Source organism: Quercus robur, chromosome 8 (assembly GCF_932294415.1).
Source record: "Quercus robur chromosome 8, dhQueRobu3.1, whole genome shotgun sequence".
Classification (NCBI taxonomy): Eukaryota; Viridiplantae; Streptophyta; class Magnoliopsida; order Fagales; family Fagaceae; genus Quercus; species Quercus robur.
In genome coordinates this window covers 31,794,457-31,814,161 of record NC_065541.1, presented here as the reverse complement: position 1 = coordinate 31,814,161, position 19,705 = coordinate 31,794,457, and the positions used below count along the sequence as shown (strand labels likewise).

At 35.8% G+C, this 19,705-nt stretch overlaps 1 pseudogene; it reads right to left on the bottom strand.

The window, feature by feature from the left end:
- Nucleotides 1-6,619: 6,619 nt before the first annotated feature.
- LOC126696158 (protein GAMETE EXPRESSED 1-like) overlaps nucleotides 6,620-19,705 on the bottom strand; it is a 36,071-nt pseudogene continuing 22,985 nt past the window's right edge.

The following is a 19,705-nucleotide window of genomic DNA, read 5'->3' as shown; positions in this document are numbered from 1 at the left end:
GATTGATAATGCAAAATATAAAACATCATAGAAAGCAAATGTAAAAACTTTATGTATTTCAGTTTTTGTTTTTGTTTTTTTGTTGTGATGTCAATATATTCAAGTTCTCTTTTGTTTTAAATTTTGTATAATTTATGTTTCGTATTGATCACCCTAAATAATAATCCTAGAACGCCACTGTGCTACAATCAATAGAAACATCATCTCTTGAAGGGTCCGTTTGGTTAGGCGTTTTGAGAGCTTAAAAGAACATTTTTAAAATCCAAGACTCTGTTTTACAACTACAACTCCTTATAATTCTTTTTTTTTTTACAAACACTAATTTTAAATTTAAAACACCGTTTTCCATGAACCTATACAAACACACTTAAAATTTCCATCAGCTTAGAGACAATGTTACATGATTTGGCTTCCTCATTTCAAGTTCTTTCTTTTGGATATGTTTCTAGGCCAATAAGGATGCCCAACTTTTGGTTTCCTAACAGTTTTTAGTATTTAAACACTGAATTGTGGGCCTAATAAAAAAAAAGCGTTTGGTAAGGGTGTTTTTTACTGAAATGTTTGAGTTACATTTCTCATATTGCGGTGTTTAAACACTGAATTTAAAAACCTACTCTTACCAGTTTTCAATTTTAAAATAACATTACTTATTGGCACTTTTGTAAATATGCTAAAAACCATGGGAACTACTTGTTTTTTTTTTTTTAGATAGTTTTAACCTATGGCGTCTGTTTCTAATAATAACTCTTTTATCATTAGACCAAGACACCAATTGGTTTTTGGTGTAGACGGGGATTAAACCCCAGATTTCTTATTCAACCATCAGAGACTTTACCAGTTGAGCTAACTGGAACCCACAGGTCCCACTTGATTAGAAAACACTTAAACAGTCTTCTCTATCTGTCACATCTCTAGCACTCCTTTCTCTAACTATCTCCTTCAATTCACACTTGCTTCCCTTAACGTCTCAAGTCAATGAATTCTTCCATCGATCTAAACAAACAAAACCCAAGAAAATTTCCACATCTCATAGCTCTTCTAGAAAATTCTAAAGATTTTTTCTTCTTGTATTAGTGAAGATCTTTTTATTTAAAAAAATTTAAGAGGAAAGGGCATGTCAACAAGGAGAACAAAAGAACAAACTGAACAAGTAAGGATATTTTCCACTCAATTAGAACCCATGAAAAAGTTCCACATCTCACAGCTCGTTTTGAAATTTCACATGGTTTCTTTTCCTGTATCAGTGAAGAGATTTTATTTGAAAAATCAATGAGAAAATGGCATGTCAATAGTGAAAACAAAACCCAAGAAATTTCTCTCCTTTGAAATTTCAACGGGGTTTTATTTTCTAGAACCATCGAGAGGGAGGGTCGAGCAATGGGTTTTGAGGACACAAAAAAGAAAAGAAAAGAAAGATGGAGCAATAGAGGAGAAAAGAAAAGAGAGAAGGAAAGGGTTTGCATTGGTAACGAGGGAGTTCCTCTCTCTTCCAATAAAATAAATATGCTTTTACTTCGCTTGTAAGATTTTTTAAAAAAAAAGCAAACACATACCAAACATAATTATCCTTTTTTATATTTTAAAATATGTTATTTAAAACAAGGTGCCAAACACATTTTTTGCATTATGAATACTTTAAACACGTGTTTGAACAACACTTTTTAAACTATAGTTTTCTTGTTATTTTGAACAACGATACTTGAAATTGATGATTCAATTTCATATATCTACCATTTTGGAGGGGGGAGGGGTTGTTAGGGAAATTAGCTTGATCGTTCTCTAGAACATGCATGATCCTAGTATAGATAAAAACTTATATCGTATAAATCAACAAATTTCATCATATTATGTCAATGATTTAAAGTAAAAGAGTATGGAAGAAAATGTGCAAATATATAGAGTTTAATGCTAATTTTTTAGCTGTTTGAATAATTGAAGATTTACTAATCTTTAATTGTGCCCTTATTACATTTATTAATAGGATCCTTGATTTATTTTTCTTGTATAATAGGATATCCTGAGTATTACAATATATTCCGAAATACAACTTAAAGGGTTGAAGTTAATGCAACAAGTTTTCATTTTGTCCTTCCAAGTGATTATTGAAGACTTTATCTACAATTTCTTGTTTAGAGGGGGGATCACAGAAACACAACTTCAAAACCTGGTGGCAATAACAATATCGTGGATCACTGCACTCTTTAACAGTATTGCATTTTACTTGTTTAAGTCCTTCAACATCCAACTTAAAACCTGCAATTATTGTATTTGTTAATGATTGCGTTATATAAATTTTATTTAACTAGGAAACATTTAAAATCATTAAAATTATAAAATGGTGCCATTATACTAGTTATTTATATATAAAACAAGGTACCGTTGTACATAAAAAAAAAATGAATAAGTAAAATCCAAAAAATTAATCACTTATGTGAATGATATAACTAATGTTAATTTTTTTAATCCAAATATTATGCATTTTTCAAATCTTTGTTAGAAACACTAATGGTCATTTTCTCTCTTAAATGAATAAAGATTAAATAATTGTATACAAAATTGTTTACCTAAATGTAGAATAATGTGAGTAAGAGGGAATCTAAATTTTACTTGAGTGAATGAATTAAAATTTTTTATCCTATGACACAGACTTGAATAATGAATAATTTTGAATATATATATATATATAGAACATTAAAATTACCATTCATTTTTTGTGATGAATAGAAGTATATATTTCTTAATTTTTACATAAATTTATATCATATTAGAGGTACCAAACCTATTTAAAATACTGAATTATTTCAAAGTTTATAATTATTTGCAAGAACAATAAGGCCATATAGAACTATATACATATAAGAAAAAAAAATTAAGTTAAAATAAAGGATGAGATTCTTACAAGAGCCAAGAACTAAGAGGGCAATTAAAAAAGCCAACTTGATGGAATATTTCTTCATCTCTTATGTCTTTGTGTATACAATTGCTAAGCTTTTTTTTTTGTTTACTTTTGCACCCTTACTGTTGATGTTCTTCTGCATACATGTATATATAGGAGAGAGCTTTGTCCAAACAAAATTAGAAATCTATAAATTTTGAATTTCAAGGAAAGATCTTTATACGAACAAATTTAGAAATCTATAAATTTCAGATTTTTCCTGATTTCTAAAAATTAATGACACATTTAGAGGGTATGTATTCTTGATTAATAGGAAGTTGCTATTAATTATATATATTCTTAATGAATGGTATATGACTTCCTCTATACAAAATAGGAAGTGGTATTATAATACATATTTTTTTTAATAATTGCATAGCATGTAGTCCAGTAGTATACTAGTATGTGTTGTCCATGACTTCCTCTATCTGATTATGTATTCTCCAGCTTCAAATTCGTTTTGTGTTATTTTGTTTTGTTTTTGTTTTTGTTTTTGTGTTTTTGTGTGTGTGTGTGTGTGTGTGTGTTTTTTTTTTTGGTTCGAGTTTGGATAAAATCCAACCTGATTATGTTATACTCATTAAAAACTAAATAAATAATATCGGCTGAAACTTTCGGGTTGGGTAGGGTCGGATACCCATTACCCAATGGGTTTGATCATCCTTAGTTGGAGCCCTTTTTTTGAAGCTTACCATTGACCGCAATAATTGCTCAACTAAATCTTTAAACAATTATTGCACAATTATTACCTAAAAATTCCCCTTTCTTCTACTTTCACCTACCGATATTCGTTTACAACAGAATTAAAAACATTTTAGGGGGATATAGAGGTTTTGAAGGAGCTGAAGAATCGGTTGGACCCTAACTTAGTGAGTCCGGGCTCATGCATTAATTGTGCGTTTAGGATTGCTTAAAAGCCACATTTTTTAAGTATTCAGCTTATTTTTGCTACTATTCATAGGTCTCATTTGTTGGGTTAAGATAGTTTGACCCCGGTTAATTAATTCAATTACCCAAGTTGATTAATTAGGTTCAATTTTATGCAAATCGTGAAATCACCAAAAAATCACCAACAAATCACCAAAAATACTGAGTGCAGTGGAAAACAAATTAGACACGGTGATTTGTTAACAAATGGGAAAAACCTCGCAAGGCAAAAACCCCATCAGGTGATTTTAAGGTCACCACTCTCAAGAATCCACTAATTAACAATCAAGCGGTTACAAGTATAAGGAATTTTACCAACTGATAGTTTTTAGACCCCTTAAACAATTCATTTTAACTTAGGTAATTAACCAAGTTGTTACTTAGTCCAATTAAACAAGTCTAGGTTATCACAATAACAAAGATCAAATCATGCAAAGCAGCGGAAAATAAATAACACAAGATATGATCACCCAAGAAACCAAACCGGTAAAAACCTGGGGAGGATATGACCTAGCTATCCTCAAGGTAAACTTGAATCCACTATTTTGATAGAATCGAAGTTCGTACAATATGACTTACAGGCCCTCACGCTCAACTTCTTATTGCTACCAACCAGTAGAACTTACTGACAAAACCACGTGCAAGCTCCGAATCCACGGCCTCCTTCTTTCTTGGATTCACCACCAGATACAAGCACACCTGCTTGTGTTTTCTTTAAGCTTCAATGGCAGTAACTGAATTGATCATCAAGGCGTAGATAAATCTTCTCCTTGAAAAACCTAAGTTTGTGTAAAGGAAAGCTCCTTTAGATCTCACAAGAGATTTACACAAACCACAATTATGAGCAACACTAAAACGTGGCTAGGGTTTGGCTTTTATACTTAGGAAAAATAAGAAACCCTAAAAACGTTTTAAAACACTTAGGGCTGAGTTGGACAAATCTGCAGAAAATCATTCTGCCCGAGCTTCGATCAATCGAGCCTATCTTTCGATCGATCGAGCCAGGCCGAAAGGCACAATGCTTTCCTGCTTTAACTCGATTCCTACTTTACTTAAAAGAACAACTTTGAGCTAGACTAAAACACTTTTAAACACATTGTTTTGATCATGGTTTGCCAACAAAATAAATTAGAGTTCTAAATACATAAAATCCTAAGACTTTAGAACCTAACACCAACTACCGTAGCCTATCCCGAAATACCAACCTACAGTTGAACCATCGCTCCAATACCCAATTGGACTTGATCTTGTAGTAGCCTTCTTTCCCTTTGATCCACAAACCTCCAATTTGTGACTAACCCATTATTACCATCGAGGTAGTGTCCTTTCTTCCCATTCTTTCCATTCCCACTCTCTTCTTTTGCAGTCTTGTACATGGTGATATTGAACTAAAATGCTTGTACCAGGATGCCCCTGCTCCTAGTGTTCCTATTGACCTTCCTTATCTGCCTTGGACGTCTATGCTTATGACCCTGATGGCTTTGCTAGGGAGCGTCCTGTGCCTCGCAACACAAATGTCATGGGCTATCCTTTTCCAGATAGCACACGAGCGGTGAGTTCTCTCCTATTTCTTTCTTCTTTGTATCTTCTTCTCTTGCAACTTTCAATTGCTCATTCTAATCTGTTTCCCTTCACATTTCAGCCCACTATCAAATAGCATGAGGAGTTGGTTGGGCTGGCTGGGAACCTCAAGTAGGAGGTGACTCAGTATTCAAAGGACTTGTACGACCCTAGAGGACTGGCTTATCTCGGTGATGATAATGATGATGATGATGATGATGATGATGATGCTAGTGATGGTGATGGTGGTGAGGACTCAGAGGCGACCCCTAGTCATCGACAAGGAAGAGGCATTTTCGGTGATCCCTACAGACAGACAAGAAGCATGTGGAAGAAATCCATACTCAAAACAAAGAAAACTAGGTATTTATATATTTAGAATTCTAATGTGTATTGTTGGCAAACTATGATCAAAACAATGTGTTTAGAAGTGTTTTAGTCTTGCTCAAAGTTGTACATTTTATGTAAAGTTGGAATTGAGCTAATGCAGAAAGTATTATGCATTTCGGCCTGGCTCGATCGATCGAAGCTTAAGCTCGATCGATCGAATCTCGGGCATAATGTTTTTTTTCTGTAGATTTCCAACTTAGTCCTAGTTGTTTAAAACGCTTTAGGGTTTTCTAATTTGTCATAAGTATAAAAGGCAAACCCTAGCCACGTTTTAGTGTTGCTCATATTGCTGTTTATGTAAATCTCTTGTGAGATCTAGAGGAGCTTTCCTTTACACAAACTTAGGGTTTTCAAGGAGAAGATATTATCTACACCTTGATGATCAACTCAGTTGCTACCATTGAAGCTTAAAGAAAACACAAGCGGGTGTGCTTGTATCTGGTAGTGAATCCAAGAAAGAAGAAGTCCGTGGATTCGGAGCTTACACGTGGCCATGTCAGTAAGTTCTACTAGTGGGTAGCAATAAGAAGTTGAGCGTGGGGGCTTGTAAGTCTTATTGTATGAACTTCGATTCCTTCAAGATAGCGGATTCAAGTTTACCTTGAGGATAGCTAGGTCAAATCCTCCCCAGGTTTTTACCGGTTTGGTTTCCTGGGTAATCATATCTTTGTGTTATTTATCTTTCCGCTGCTTTGCATGATATGATCTTTGTGATTGTGATAACCTAGATTTATTAATTTGGACTAAGTAACAACTTGGCTAATTACCTAGGTTAATTTAATTGTGTTTTAAGGGGTCTAAAAACTATCAGTTAGAATCCTTGAGATTGTCTATGCCATTTAGTATCTTAGTGTCAATCCATTGAGACCAGCCAACATTGCTATCTGCATCCCAAGACTTATCCTTGTTGATCAGATCATGTAGCATCTCATAATTCAACCTCTCAAAGTCCCTGCAAAATGGTGATGACACTTGCTTTACATGCATAACAAAAATTTGGATTAACCTAAATTTTGCTTGCATCAAATCCTTTTTGACGTACCTGTATGTAAAAATGGCATGTAGAATCTGAACAGAAGCAATAATAACGAAGAACGATCTTATTTGATTGATCAACCATGTTTGTTGGTCAATACCCATTGGCACAAATCGAAGTATAGCAAATTCAATTAAGAATTAATGCAGCACATAGACCTGTAAGAAAAATTCATTAACATTAGAGCTCTTGTAAGAAAATATATATACTTTTACATACCTCAGAATACAAAGGTAAATAAACTTACCAATATAAAGCCAGGGCCTGTCATTGGAAGTTGGCTTTATACTAGTGAGCACGAGTATAAATATTGATATAGAGTACATAAAGACAACTTTGATTAATCGTGACTCGAGCAATAAGGCATTGTGCAAGACAAACAGCTTATCTAAAGCAAGAAACATTGTTGCTTGCTTTTGTTCAAAAGCATCCTGCATAATTCAAATTTGATTTCTCAAGATGAGAAAGCAATTCAAGAACTTACATGGGTGACTAAGGGGCTGTTTGGATTTGCTGTTTCCATAACTCATAACTCAAAAATGGAGGGACGCATGGCTGAGAAGTCCGTTTGGATTTTGTTTCCAGTTTTTGTTTCCATCACTTAATTCTTTGATTTTTGAGTGATGAGTTATGGAAACTGAAAACACATTTTAAGTGTTTTCAGTTTCCATAACTATGTTTTCAATGGCATTTCCATAATTAAACTCACAACTCTCTCACTGTTGAGTGATAGGCCCGATCAGAGGGGGAGGATATTACCTAAGGGGGAGTGTTTTTTGCATTCTTCTTCAGTTTAAGTTGTTATATTTTATTCAGTTTAAGTTGATATATTGTGTTTTGTACCTGTTTGTACCCATGTGCTTATGTAAGCTTTTAGGGTTAATGTTTTTATGCATAGTCTGTAGGCTTTATGGTTTGTACCTTGCTTAATGCAGCCTTTTATGCTATGTTGAAATCAGTACTTCTATCTAAATGTCTTGCATTTTGATTTATGTACTGTCACTCTTGTGCCCTTGTAGGATTGTTCCCAGATGCATATACTTAGTGTATTATGCATTGGTTGAGTGTTGAGCATACAAGTATCTTGCCTTGTTCTTGTTAAGTTGTATGTTCAAGTGTTCATTCCAAGTGTGAATGAGCACTGTGATCACTACCTTGTGGTGATTACTTGGTTGATCAAGCCTTGATTTGAATCTTCACTTCATCTTTGCTTGATCACCTTAAGCTTGTTTCATATACATTTCATGTTTTTTCTGCATACAATGATCATGGTGTATTGTTGTGTTTCAGGAGTTTCATGTTCTTATGATTCAAGTGCTTCACAGCTTCTAGAGTTAGGTGTGAGTGAGTTTTGTTCAACTGTTCCCAACTCACATGTTAAGTCTAGAGTCTGTTTTAGGGTTTTGTCACGGAATAGCCAAAGGGGGAGATTGTAAGGTTGAATTTAATCAACCATTTTATTGGCTTTATTCCATGCCAAATTTGCTTGTATTTCAGCGTTTAGTAACCCTGTATTTAGGTGGGTTTGTTGTAAGGGTAGTGAGTGAGATAGAGTGAAATTTTCTCAAGAGTGTGCAAGAAAACAAAGACTCGTGGCTTGGCCTCGCGGGTGACTCGCGGCTGCAAGCCGCCAGATGCAGCACACGTACCAAGCATACCAGAAGGTGAACAGTCATGCTAGCTGGAGCACTACAGGACAAAACAGGACAACTGGCCATACGGTTATCTCGCGACTGGATCTCGCGACTCAGTCAAGTCGTAAGGTCAAGCCGCGAGCCACCCCTATTTTGTAAATCCTGACATTTCACATTTCTCTCTCACTCCAGTATAAATACCCCTTTTACCCACAAATGTAAGAGAGCTTCCAGAGAGAATTTTAAGAGAGAAACCCTAAAGAAAAACAAGATTGATTCACCCACAATCTATACATTAGAGTCTCTTCAAATTCCTCAACTCTCTTCCTCTCCATTGTCAAATCCTTGAGAGGCATTTTACCAAACCTCGTTCTCACCAAATTCATCACTGTGAGAGAGCTGTTTGGATTTCTGGGAAGCAGTTAGGAAGGAACCAATCTACATTGGTTGATGCTACGGTCTAGTAGCGGAATCCGGGAAGCTTGGAAAGAAAAAGGTTCGGCGCAACCTCGTTGGAGCAAGAAGCTTGGAGGGCTTAAGTGCACTGGGTAGATTAGGCTTGGAGGGACTATTGCTGTCCATGTATCCCAACTATATTTTCTAGTGAATTGTTTACCGCTTGGAGGGCGGCGGAGAGGTTTAAAGCCGAGGGCTTCGATTTCCTCTTCGATAACACATCGCGTGTTGTCTTTGTGTTTGCATCTTCCTTCCCTTTTATCTTTGCCTTTTTATCTGTTGTGGGTTGTGATTTTAATTTGGCTTAGATATATATATATATATATATATATTTTTTTTTTTTAATTCCATATTATAGCTTATGTTAATTTTCCACACACTAGTTGTTTGACATAATGCTTGAATTGGTTAAGTTGTAATTTGGAGGTCTAAACGTTCAAGGGTATTTATACACATATTTGAACTTTCAAATGTTAAGTACACAGTGAAGCACCTAGATACAATCTAAAACTCCACAAGCTCCAACCAAAAACAAAAAGTCTCCCCCAGAAAACAAAAACCTACAAGTACTCCCCCTTTTTGTGATAGAATGCCAAAGGGCAAACAAGATATCCATCATCAAAAGGGAGGTGGTCTAAACTGCGCCAACTCCGCACGCAAGGCACGGATCTCATCAAGTACGTCCACCAAAATCTGTCCTTGACCCGCCTGAATGGTCAAGACATGATCTAACGTGCGACGAATGTCTGAATCATCCGTAGCAGTCGGTGGAGGAACAACAGCATCAGCATCAACAGCAGCACCTGAAGTCTCAGCAGCAGCTGTACCTGTAGAAGAGGGAGGAGGGGGAACACTACAAGATGACGCACCTCTAGGACGAGAAGGAGGAACTCTCAACTAAGTAGCCCTCTGACGAAGAAAGGTGGCACCTATGGGAGCTATCACATGAACAGGCTCACCCGACGGAAAACCATCTAGACCTAAATAGAGCAGAATCCTATGAATGAAAATAGGATGAATTAGCGCATGCCCTATGGCAGAACTCCTATGAACCTCGTTCAAAGAACGAAGGAACAAGTAAGGAAAACTGATGGACGCTCCAGAAGCAAAGGCGTACAAAAACACACATCGCTCTAAAGGGATGGTGTGGAAGTGAGAGATAGGCCACAAGGAATGACACGCAATCCTAAAGAAGAGATAAGCAGTCTCGGTAAGCTCAGCGGACGTGATCCAAGGATCAGAACCCCACTGGATAGATGACCCAGTGATGTAAGACATGACAATATCTAAAGAGGGTGACTCATCATAGGGATAGTCAGCATCCCGAACAACCGGCACCCCAAGAGCCTCAGCCACCACCCGAGGGGTAATGGTGAACTCTACACCTCGTATCCAACTCCTAACTAGGGTGTTGGAATCATAGATGTGGCAAGAGAGGTTCGAGTAGAATTCTTTAATCAGGGTGGTCGGAGGTGGATGATCTATCTCTACGAGAGGCAACCAACCCCTAGATTCAAAATTGGCCCTAATGGCTGGATCAAGCGCATCTAACACAACAGCTCGCTCAGACCAGATCTTACGCCTACAGTTCAAGGTGTCATAGGCTTCTCTACACTTATCATTCTTAAACAGCTCTACTCTAGGTGGAGACTCAGAAGAAGTGGAAGTGGTCCTATGAGCTCTAGTTTTCCTAGGCATGGTGCTAAGATAAGGATCAAAACACAGAGCGAAAGAACAAAACCACAAACCAAAAACCAAGGGCAGACTGTAAGTTAGCACAAAAACAAAAAAATAGAATCAAAATCTATATGATGCATGAACAAGTTTAAATGTCATGATGCATGTGCTAATGCAGTGAATTAAGTCAAAAAGATTCAAATTACAAAATTGGCTAGCATATAAAGGTTTTTAACACAAAAACCCCAAAATATAGAAACCACTTGATCAATTTTAAAAAATTGACGAATTGATCATTATACATGATATAATAACAAAAATAATAACCAAAAACATCAATTGGAGAAGCCAATTTCATCAATTTAAGCCAATTTGACAAAATCCCCAATTCGGATCAAATTCAAAACCCTAGAATTTTCAATTTTTCAAAAACCACAAAATTGATCAAATTAAACTATAGGGAACATCAATATAACATCATGGCACAAAAACCCATTGATCAATTACACAAGAATAGGCTTGAATCATCAAAAACCCCCAATAATTTTGAAGATGCCGAAAATAGCCATGAGAATGCATGAAAAATGCATGAAAACAAGAAATAAACTTGAAAAAAAAGGGCAAAAGGGTCTTACCGGCTTCTAAGGACAAAAACCTTGCAAAAATCTTGAAGGAAAACGACAAAAATTTGATGGTGGAGCCAAGAGCCAACGTGGAGAGAGAGAAAAGCTTGAAAAAGTTTGAATAGTGACTTTGAAAAAGTCCAATTCAGCTTTTTAAAAAACTTGATACACGAGTTTCGATCAGTCGAAAACCAGCCTCGACCGGTCGAAACAGACAGAGACTCCCTCTCTCAAAAATTTTAAAATTTTAAAAATTTCGATCGGTTGAAAAACAGAATGGACCGATCGAATCAGGCAGAGGCTCACCATATTTTTCAGGAAAAACACAATTTTTGAAAAACAAGCTGATTTAACTCAAAGCATTAAAATTTAAGACCAAAAATGCATGAGTATGAGATGATATGATTTTCCAAACAAGAATTTTAAGCCCAATATTCCCAAAAACAAAATTTTGCATTCTTCACAAATTTTCAAGCAACAAATTTAGTTTGCACATAATTCAAAGTGATTGCAAAAAACTTGGTTGATCAGACCATAAACACACACAATAACATGTACAATGTTTAGCAAAGAGTAACTCGTGTAGTGTGTGCAACTAGCAAAGACTTGAGATACATGTGAGGTGATATGTGAATAGCAATCAATCACAAAGTCTACAAAATTCATCACAAAGAATTTAAAAGAGACTATCACCTAAAGAGTTACATCATATAACTCCCACATCTCCTAGATCATAAGCTTGCAATCATGTAAGTTTCTTGTATTTATGCCTCATAATATACATTCCAATTTTAAGTTTATGTGAGTTTGGCATCAAGCCTAATAGTACACACCAATTAGATTTTAAGAATTAAGCACTTTTACCGAGGCTTCACCTTATGTTCTTTTTGTGCATGTGCTACACTTTCTCGAGCACAAAATCTTATGATATGCACTAAGGTGTTCATGATTGGCTAGTGAACAGTGGTGAGATGGTTATTTATGTCTTTCTTTAAAAGTTCAAGTCCAACATTTAAAAACATGTGACTTCAAGATTAAGACATAGTAATCAAAAATTATACACATCTTTCCCACACAACATGCACTACAAATCTTCAACTAGTAAAGTGCAATAAATAAGCTCATCAAAGCTAAACAAGGTACAAAAGACATGTTATGTGAAAATAAATTGACCAACCTTGTTCTCAAAAACCAAGAAGAATAATGCAAAACAAAATGTGCTTCCTTTTTCCCTTTATATATATATATATATATATATATATATATATATTAATACAAATAAAAACACCTAGAATGAAATGCATGAATGTTATAATATGCAAATCCTAGAGACAAAAAAAAAAAAAAAAAATACAACCAAAGAACAATGGTCATAAAGGGTAGAGCAATGAAGCACAAGGACCAAGTCAGAAAGACTCAGTTAGGTCGAGTCTTTTGCATCCAAAACTTTTTAGATGCACCACGAGCATTGGAGTTCTTATTCACTTGAGAATGATTACCAACTCCAAGATTGGAATAAAGGTTTAAAGCCTTTACCAAATCACCAATAAGTACCATAGGATCAAGTGCTTGAGGCACAGGTACTTTTGGTTTGTTTGCTTTCTTAGCAGCTTGCAGCTTGTAGCAATTTGGACGTATGTGTCTAGTCTTTCCACAAAAGTGACAAACCCATGCAGGTTTATCATGTGTCTTGTCCTTAGTTAGGGTAGGCTTCTTAGGCTTAGATTCTTTCAGATCAACCCTAATCTTCCTAGATGATGAACCTTCTAAGGGTTTAGCAACCTCACTCACAGGGGGTTTGACAGTTTCACTCACTATCTCACTCACTGAAGGTTCAGAAGAAGAAGATGAGGGAACAAATTTAGTGGAATGGGGAGCGGACACACAGATGCTATCAACATAACCTAAACCAGTTTTGTCAGAAGATGACTTCTGAACACTCAGCATTTGATCAAGTTTAGAACTAGCAGATCTAGCAACAGATAAATCAAGTTCCAAAGATTTAACTTTATCAAGCAAAAGCATGTTTTCAGTTTTCACATTGTTCAAAAGATCATTAGCATCAAACAATTTAACAAGCAAATTTTTCTTTTCAAGCTCAAGAGATTCAATTTTCTTTAGGCCAAGTTCAACATTCATAGCATCCTTTGCAGCAACTTTGCAAAGTTTGTTATAGGCCTCTTGAAGATCTGCATCTTTAGAGAGTTCCCCATCAGAAGGGTTCTCTTCAACAGATATGCTCTCATCAACTACAGCAGTAGCAGTGAAAGCAATGTAATTTCCATCCTCATCACAATCAGAATCATGATCAGAACCTTCATCATCACTAAGGGTTACAGCCATAGCCTTACCCATAGACTTCAAATAGGTTGGACATTCAGATTTCATGTGTCCATACCCTTGACATCCAAAACATTGAGAGCCCAAAGAATTGTTGGAAGTTTGACCTACTCTTTCTCTAGGTTTATCATCGTTATTAACCTTAGTGGGATCATGCTTCCTAAAATTTCTAGGTTCAGCAGTGTTTGTGCCTCTTGCCATTCTATTGTTATTCCTGAGAAAGTTTCTAAAGTTCTTGGCAAGATAGGCAATCTCTGTAGCAGAGAGCTCATCATCAAATCCACTACTATCAACATCATCAACTGACTTAAGAGCCATTGATTTGGATTTGGTAGTTTTGGGTAGAGCCAACTCATAGGATTGAAGAGATCCTACAAGCTCATCAACAGGGATGGAGTCCACATCCTTGCTTTTAGTAATGGCAGTCACCTTGGGTCTAAAGTCCTCAATCAAAGATCTAAGAATCTTCCTAACAATTTTAGGTTGATCATAGATTTCACCCAAGTTAAACACAGAATTAACAATATCATTCAGTTTAGCATAGAATTCATCAAAAGATTCATCATCAGACATCCTAATGCTTTCAAATTTAGAAGTCAATTGCTGCAATTTATTTATTTTGACAGTCTTTGTGCCTTCATGCACAGTCTGGAGGATATTCCAAGCAGTATGAGCGATCTCAACATTCGAGATTCTCTTAAATTCCACCATAGAAATAGCGTTAAAAATCGCATTCATAGCCTTGCTATTAAACGAAGCTGCTTCTTTCTGAGAAGTTTGCCACTCACTAACAGGAGTAGTGGGCTTCTACCATCCGTATTCAACGGAGTTCCACACCCTCTCATCAATGAATTTCAGGAAAGCTTTCATCCTTACTTTTCAGTAAGCATAATTATTCCTATCAAAGTGAGGAGGAATAACTAGAGAGTGTCCGTGTTCCATGACAACAGGGGTCAAGGATCAGCTCAGTGATCAAAGGATTAACAACAAAAAAGCTACCCGCTCTGATACCACTTGACAGTTTTTAAACCCCTTAAACAATTGATTAAACCTAGGTAATTAGCCAAGTTGTTACTTAGTCCAATTAAACAAGTCTAGGTTATCACAATAATAAAGATCAAATCATGCAAAGCAGTGGAAAATAAATAACACACGATATGATCACCCAGGAAACCAAACCGGTAAAAACCTGGGGAGGATTTGACCTAGCTATCCTCAAGGTAAACTTGAATCCACTATCTTAAAAGAATCGAAGTTCATACAAAAGGACTTACAAGCACCCCCGCTTGACTTCCTAATGCTACCAACCAGTAGAACTTATTGACACGACCACGTGCAAGCTCGGAATCCACGGACTCCTTCTTTCTTGGATTCCCACCAGCTACAAGCACCCCTGCTTATGTATTCTTTAAGCTTTAATGGCAACAACTATTTTGATCATCAAGGTGTAGAAAATATCTCCTCCTTGAAAACCCTAAGTTTGTGTAAAGGAAAGCTCCTCTAGATCTCACAAGAGATTTACACAAACTGCAATATGAGCAACACTAAAACGTGGCTAGGGTTTGCCTTTTATACTTAGGACAAATAAGAAACCCTAAAAACGTTTTAAAACAACTAGGGCTGAGTTGGAAAAATCTGCAGAAAAGCGATCTGCCCGAACTTTGATCGGTCGAGCCTAAGCTTCGATCGATCGAGCCAGGCCGAAAGCCACAGTGCTTTCTGCTTTACACTCGATTCCAACTTTACATTGACATACAACTTTGAGCTAACTTTAAACACTTCTAAACACATTGTTTTGATCATGGTTTGCCAACAATACAAATTAGAGTTCTAAATACACAAAGTCCTAAACTTTAGAACCTAACACAATTAAACAAGTCTAGGTTATCACAATAACAAAGATCAAATCATGCAAAGCAGTGGAAAATAAATAACACAAGATATGATTACCCAAGAAACCAAACCGGTAAAAACCTGGGGAGGATTTGACCTAGCTATCCTCAAGGTAAACTTGAATCCACTATCTTGAAAGAATCGAAGTTCATACAATAAGACTTACAGGCCCCCACACTCGACTTCTTATTGCTACCAACCAGTAGAACTTACTGACAAAACCACGTGCAAACTTCGAATCCACGGACTCCTTCTTTCTTGGATTCACCACCAGATACAAGCACACCTGCTTGTGTTTTCTTTAAGCTTCAATGGCAGTAACTGAATTGATCATCAAGGCGTACATAAATCTTCTCCTTGAAAAACCTAAGTTTGTGTAAAAGAAAGCTCCTTTAGATCTCACAAGAGATTTACACAAACCGCAATTATGAGCAACACTAAAAAGTGGCTAGGGTTTGGCTTTTATACTTAGGAAAAATAAGAAACCCTAAAAATGTTTTAAAACACTTAGGGCTGAGTTGGAAAAATTTGCAGAAAATCATTCTGCTCGAGCTTCGATCGATCGAGCCTGTCTTTCGATTGATCGAGCCAGGCCGAAAGGCACAATGCTTTCCTGCTTTAACTCGATTCCAACTTTACATAAAAGAACAACTTTGAGCTAGACTAAAACACTTCTAAACACATTATTTTGATCATGGTTTGCCAACAAAACAAATTAGAGTTCTAAATACATAAAATCCTAAGACTTTAGAACCTAACACCAACTACCGTAGCCTATCCCGAAATACCAACCTACAATTGAACCATCGCTCCAATACCCAATTGGACTTGATCTTGTAGTAGCCTTCTTTCCCTTTGATGCACAAACCTCCAATTTGTGACTAACCCTTTGCATGGATCCGAGTACGTGACTAACTCCAGCAATTTGAACAGATGTTATTGACTGCAAAGTTCTTCACTTCATTAATAATGAAGATCGGGAAGCACTTGGTTACAAAATTCTATGGCGCACAAATGGAGTAGCTTCACACAGAGAAAATAATTATCTTAGTCTTTATATTCATCTGTGATGACTCTTAAAATTAGCCTTAAATATGTCTAGGGTTATGAGATAAGAGACCCTAAACAACTGCACAAGACTGGGCCGAATTCATATTTGGAAATTCTAAAATCGTAGTTCTCGATAGATCGAGCTGCTGTCGAGCTATTTATCGAGCTTCACATTAAGTCTTGATAGCAAACTTCTATCGAGCTATCTGTCGAGACTTAGTGAACAGCTTTTCTTCACTTGTTTTTTGGATCAATCTTCATGTCTTTAATACTTGACTTGAACAACATGTTTTTCGAAGTAGTAAACCCATCTTATATCTACCCAATTACAAGTAAAGTGCATTTTGTCAAAAGATTAGCCAATTACAATAAAATATGACTCTAACAATCTCCCCCTTTGGAAATCCATGATAAAACCACAAAAAGCAATTATGAGAGAAGTCTAACACAACTATCCCATAATTTACAAAAGTACAAAAGTCTAGCCCTACAATGAACTCTTGAAAACTTTGCAAATAGAGAGATCATGGCATGATAAACTTGCAACCTATCTTATCTGAAATGATTAAACAAGATCAAGTGTGAAACATAGACAAGTTGTATACAATAAGAAACAACACATGTGAGACAAAGGTAAAGAAAACATACATCAACTCATATATATAAATTAGAGGCATCTGTCTGGACGACCTTGAAGGAATTTTCTGAGGGGATTCCTAGACAAGGGAGTGTTATGACATATTTTTCGATTTGTTGAACAACCAATGTATGAGTGGGTGTCCAAGGAGGAGGATTGGTTCGAAGTCTATCAAAAAGAAGCTTGCATTGTTGCCTAAGATTCTGAGAGAAATCAGAAATGTAATTGAGTGATCCTAGGAACCTTTGATGTTGGGTCTTTTCTAGGATCTCATCTGGAAACTTTTCTGCAAACTGAATGGCTCTATCTATGGGTTTGATGACACCATGTCTTATATCAAAGCCTAAGAATCGGACACTGGTTTGGAAAAGTTTGATCTTTGGAGCTGAAACAACAAGACCATTATGTTTGATGGTTTGGAAGAATGTTCTAAGATGCTTCCAATGTTGGTTTAGGGATTCTAAGAAAATAAGTACATAATCAATGTACACATTGATATGACTGGAGAATGGATTGAAAATCTCATTCATGATGTTTTGGAATTCAGAAGGTGCATTCTTAAGACCAAAGGGCATTACATTCCATTCGTAATGGCCAAAGGGTGTGGTGAAGGCTGTCTTGTACCTATCAGACTCTTTAATTTCTATCTGCCAAAAACCACTTTTCATGTCAAACTTACTGAAAACCACTGCTTTGCTAAGTCTGTTAACTAAGTCTCTTTTGTTGGGAATAGGGGGCAATTACCAAATGGGTAATTATATTGATATATATTTATATATATATATATATATCAAAGAATACAATGTATGTAACAAAAGTCGTCACAACACCATGGTACATGTAATGAGAAAAGAAAGACACCAAAACCTCACTACATCCCTCAAAACACTATCCCTCAAAGCCATACTTTCTCATCTAAAGACAGAAAAAAGGCTCTTATGCATACTTTCCAATATGCATAGTTACTACCACCAAATAAAGGAGGAACAATTAGGGATTGCCCACGATCCATAACAACAGGAGTCAATAAATCACACAGTAAAGAGTGTGCTTGCTCTGATACCACTTATTGGGTTAAGATAGTTTAATCCCGTTAATTAATTCAATTACCCAAGTTGATTAATTAGATTCAATTGTATGCAACTCATGAATGCACCAATAAATCACCAAAAATACTAAGTGCAGCAGAAAATAAATTAGACATGGTGATTTGTTGATAAATGGGGAAAGCTCGCAAGGCAAAAACCCTAGCGACTGATTTTAAGGTCATCACTCCCAAGAATCCACTAATCAACAATTAAGTGGATGTTCTTCTGCATACATGTATATATAGGAGAGATCTTTGGCCAAACAAAATTAGAAATCTATAAATTTTGAATTTCAAGGAAAGATCTTTATACGAACAAATTTAGAAATCTATGAATTTCAGATTTTTCTTGATTTCTAAAAATTAATGACACATTTAGAGGGTATGTATTCTTGATTAATAGGAAGTTGTTATTAATTATATATATTCTTAATAAATGTTATATGACTTCCTCTATACAAAATAGGAAGTGCTATTATAATACATATTTTTTTTAATAATTGCATAGCATGTAGTCCAGTAGTATACTAGTATGTGTTGTCCATGACTTCCTCTTTTTGATTATGTATTCTCTAGCTTCAGATTTGTTTTGTGTTATTTTGTTTTTGTTTTTGTTTTTGTTTTTTTTTTTTTGTTTTTGTTTTTTTTTTTTTTTTTGTTTTTTTTGTTTTTTTTTTTTTTAACGTTTGGATAAAATCCAACTTGATTATGTTATACTCATTAAAAACTAAATAAATAATATCGCCGAAAACTTTTGGGTTGGGTAGGGTCAGATACCCATTACCCAACGGGTTTGGTCATCCCTAATTGGAGCCCATTTTTTTGAAGCTTACCATTGACCGCAATAATTGCTCAACTGAATCATTAAACAATTATTGCACAATTATTACCTAAAAATTCCCCTTTCTTCACCTTTCACCTACCAATATTCGTTTACAGCAGAATCAAAAACATTATAGGGTGATATAGAGGTTTTGAAGGAGCTGAAGAATGGGTTGGACCCTAACTTAGTGAGTCCAGGCTCATGCATTAATTGTGCGTTTAAGATTGCTTAAAAGCCATATTTTTTAAGTATTCAGCTTATTTTTGCTACTATTCATAGGTCTCATTTGTTGGGTTAATATAGTTTGACCCCGGTTAATTAATTCAATTACCCAAGTTGATTAATTAGGTTCAATTTTATGCAAATCGTGAAAGCACCAACAAATCACCAAAAATACTAAGTGCAGCGGAAAATAAATTAGACACAGTGATTTGTTAACAAATGGGAAAAACCTCGCAAGGCAAAAACCCCACCAGGTGATTTTAAGGTCACCACTCCCAAGAATCCACTAATTAACAATCAAGCGGTTACAAGTATAAGGAATTTTACCAACTACCATAGCCTATCTCGAAATACCAACCTACAGTTGAACCATCGCTCCAATACCCAATTGGACTTGATCTTGTAGTAGCTTTCT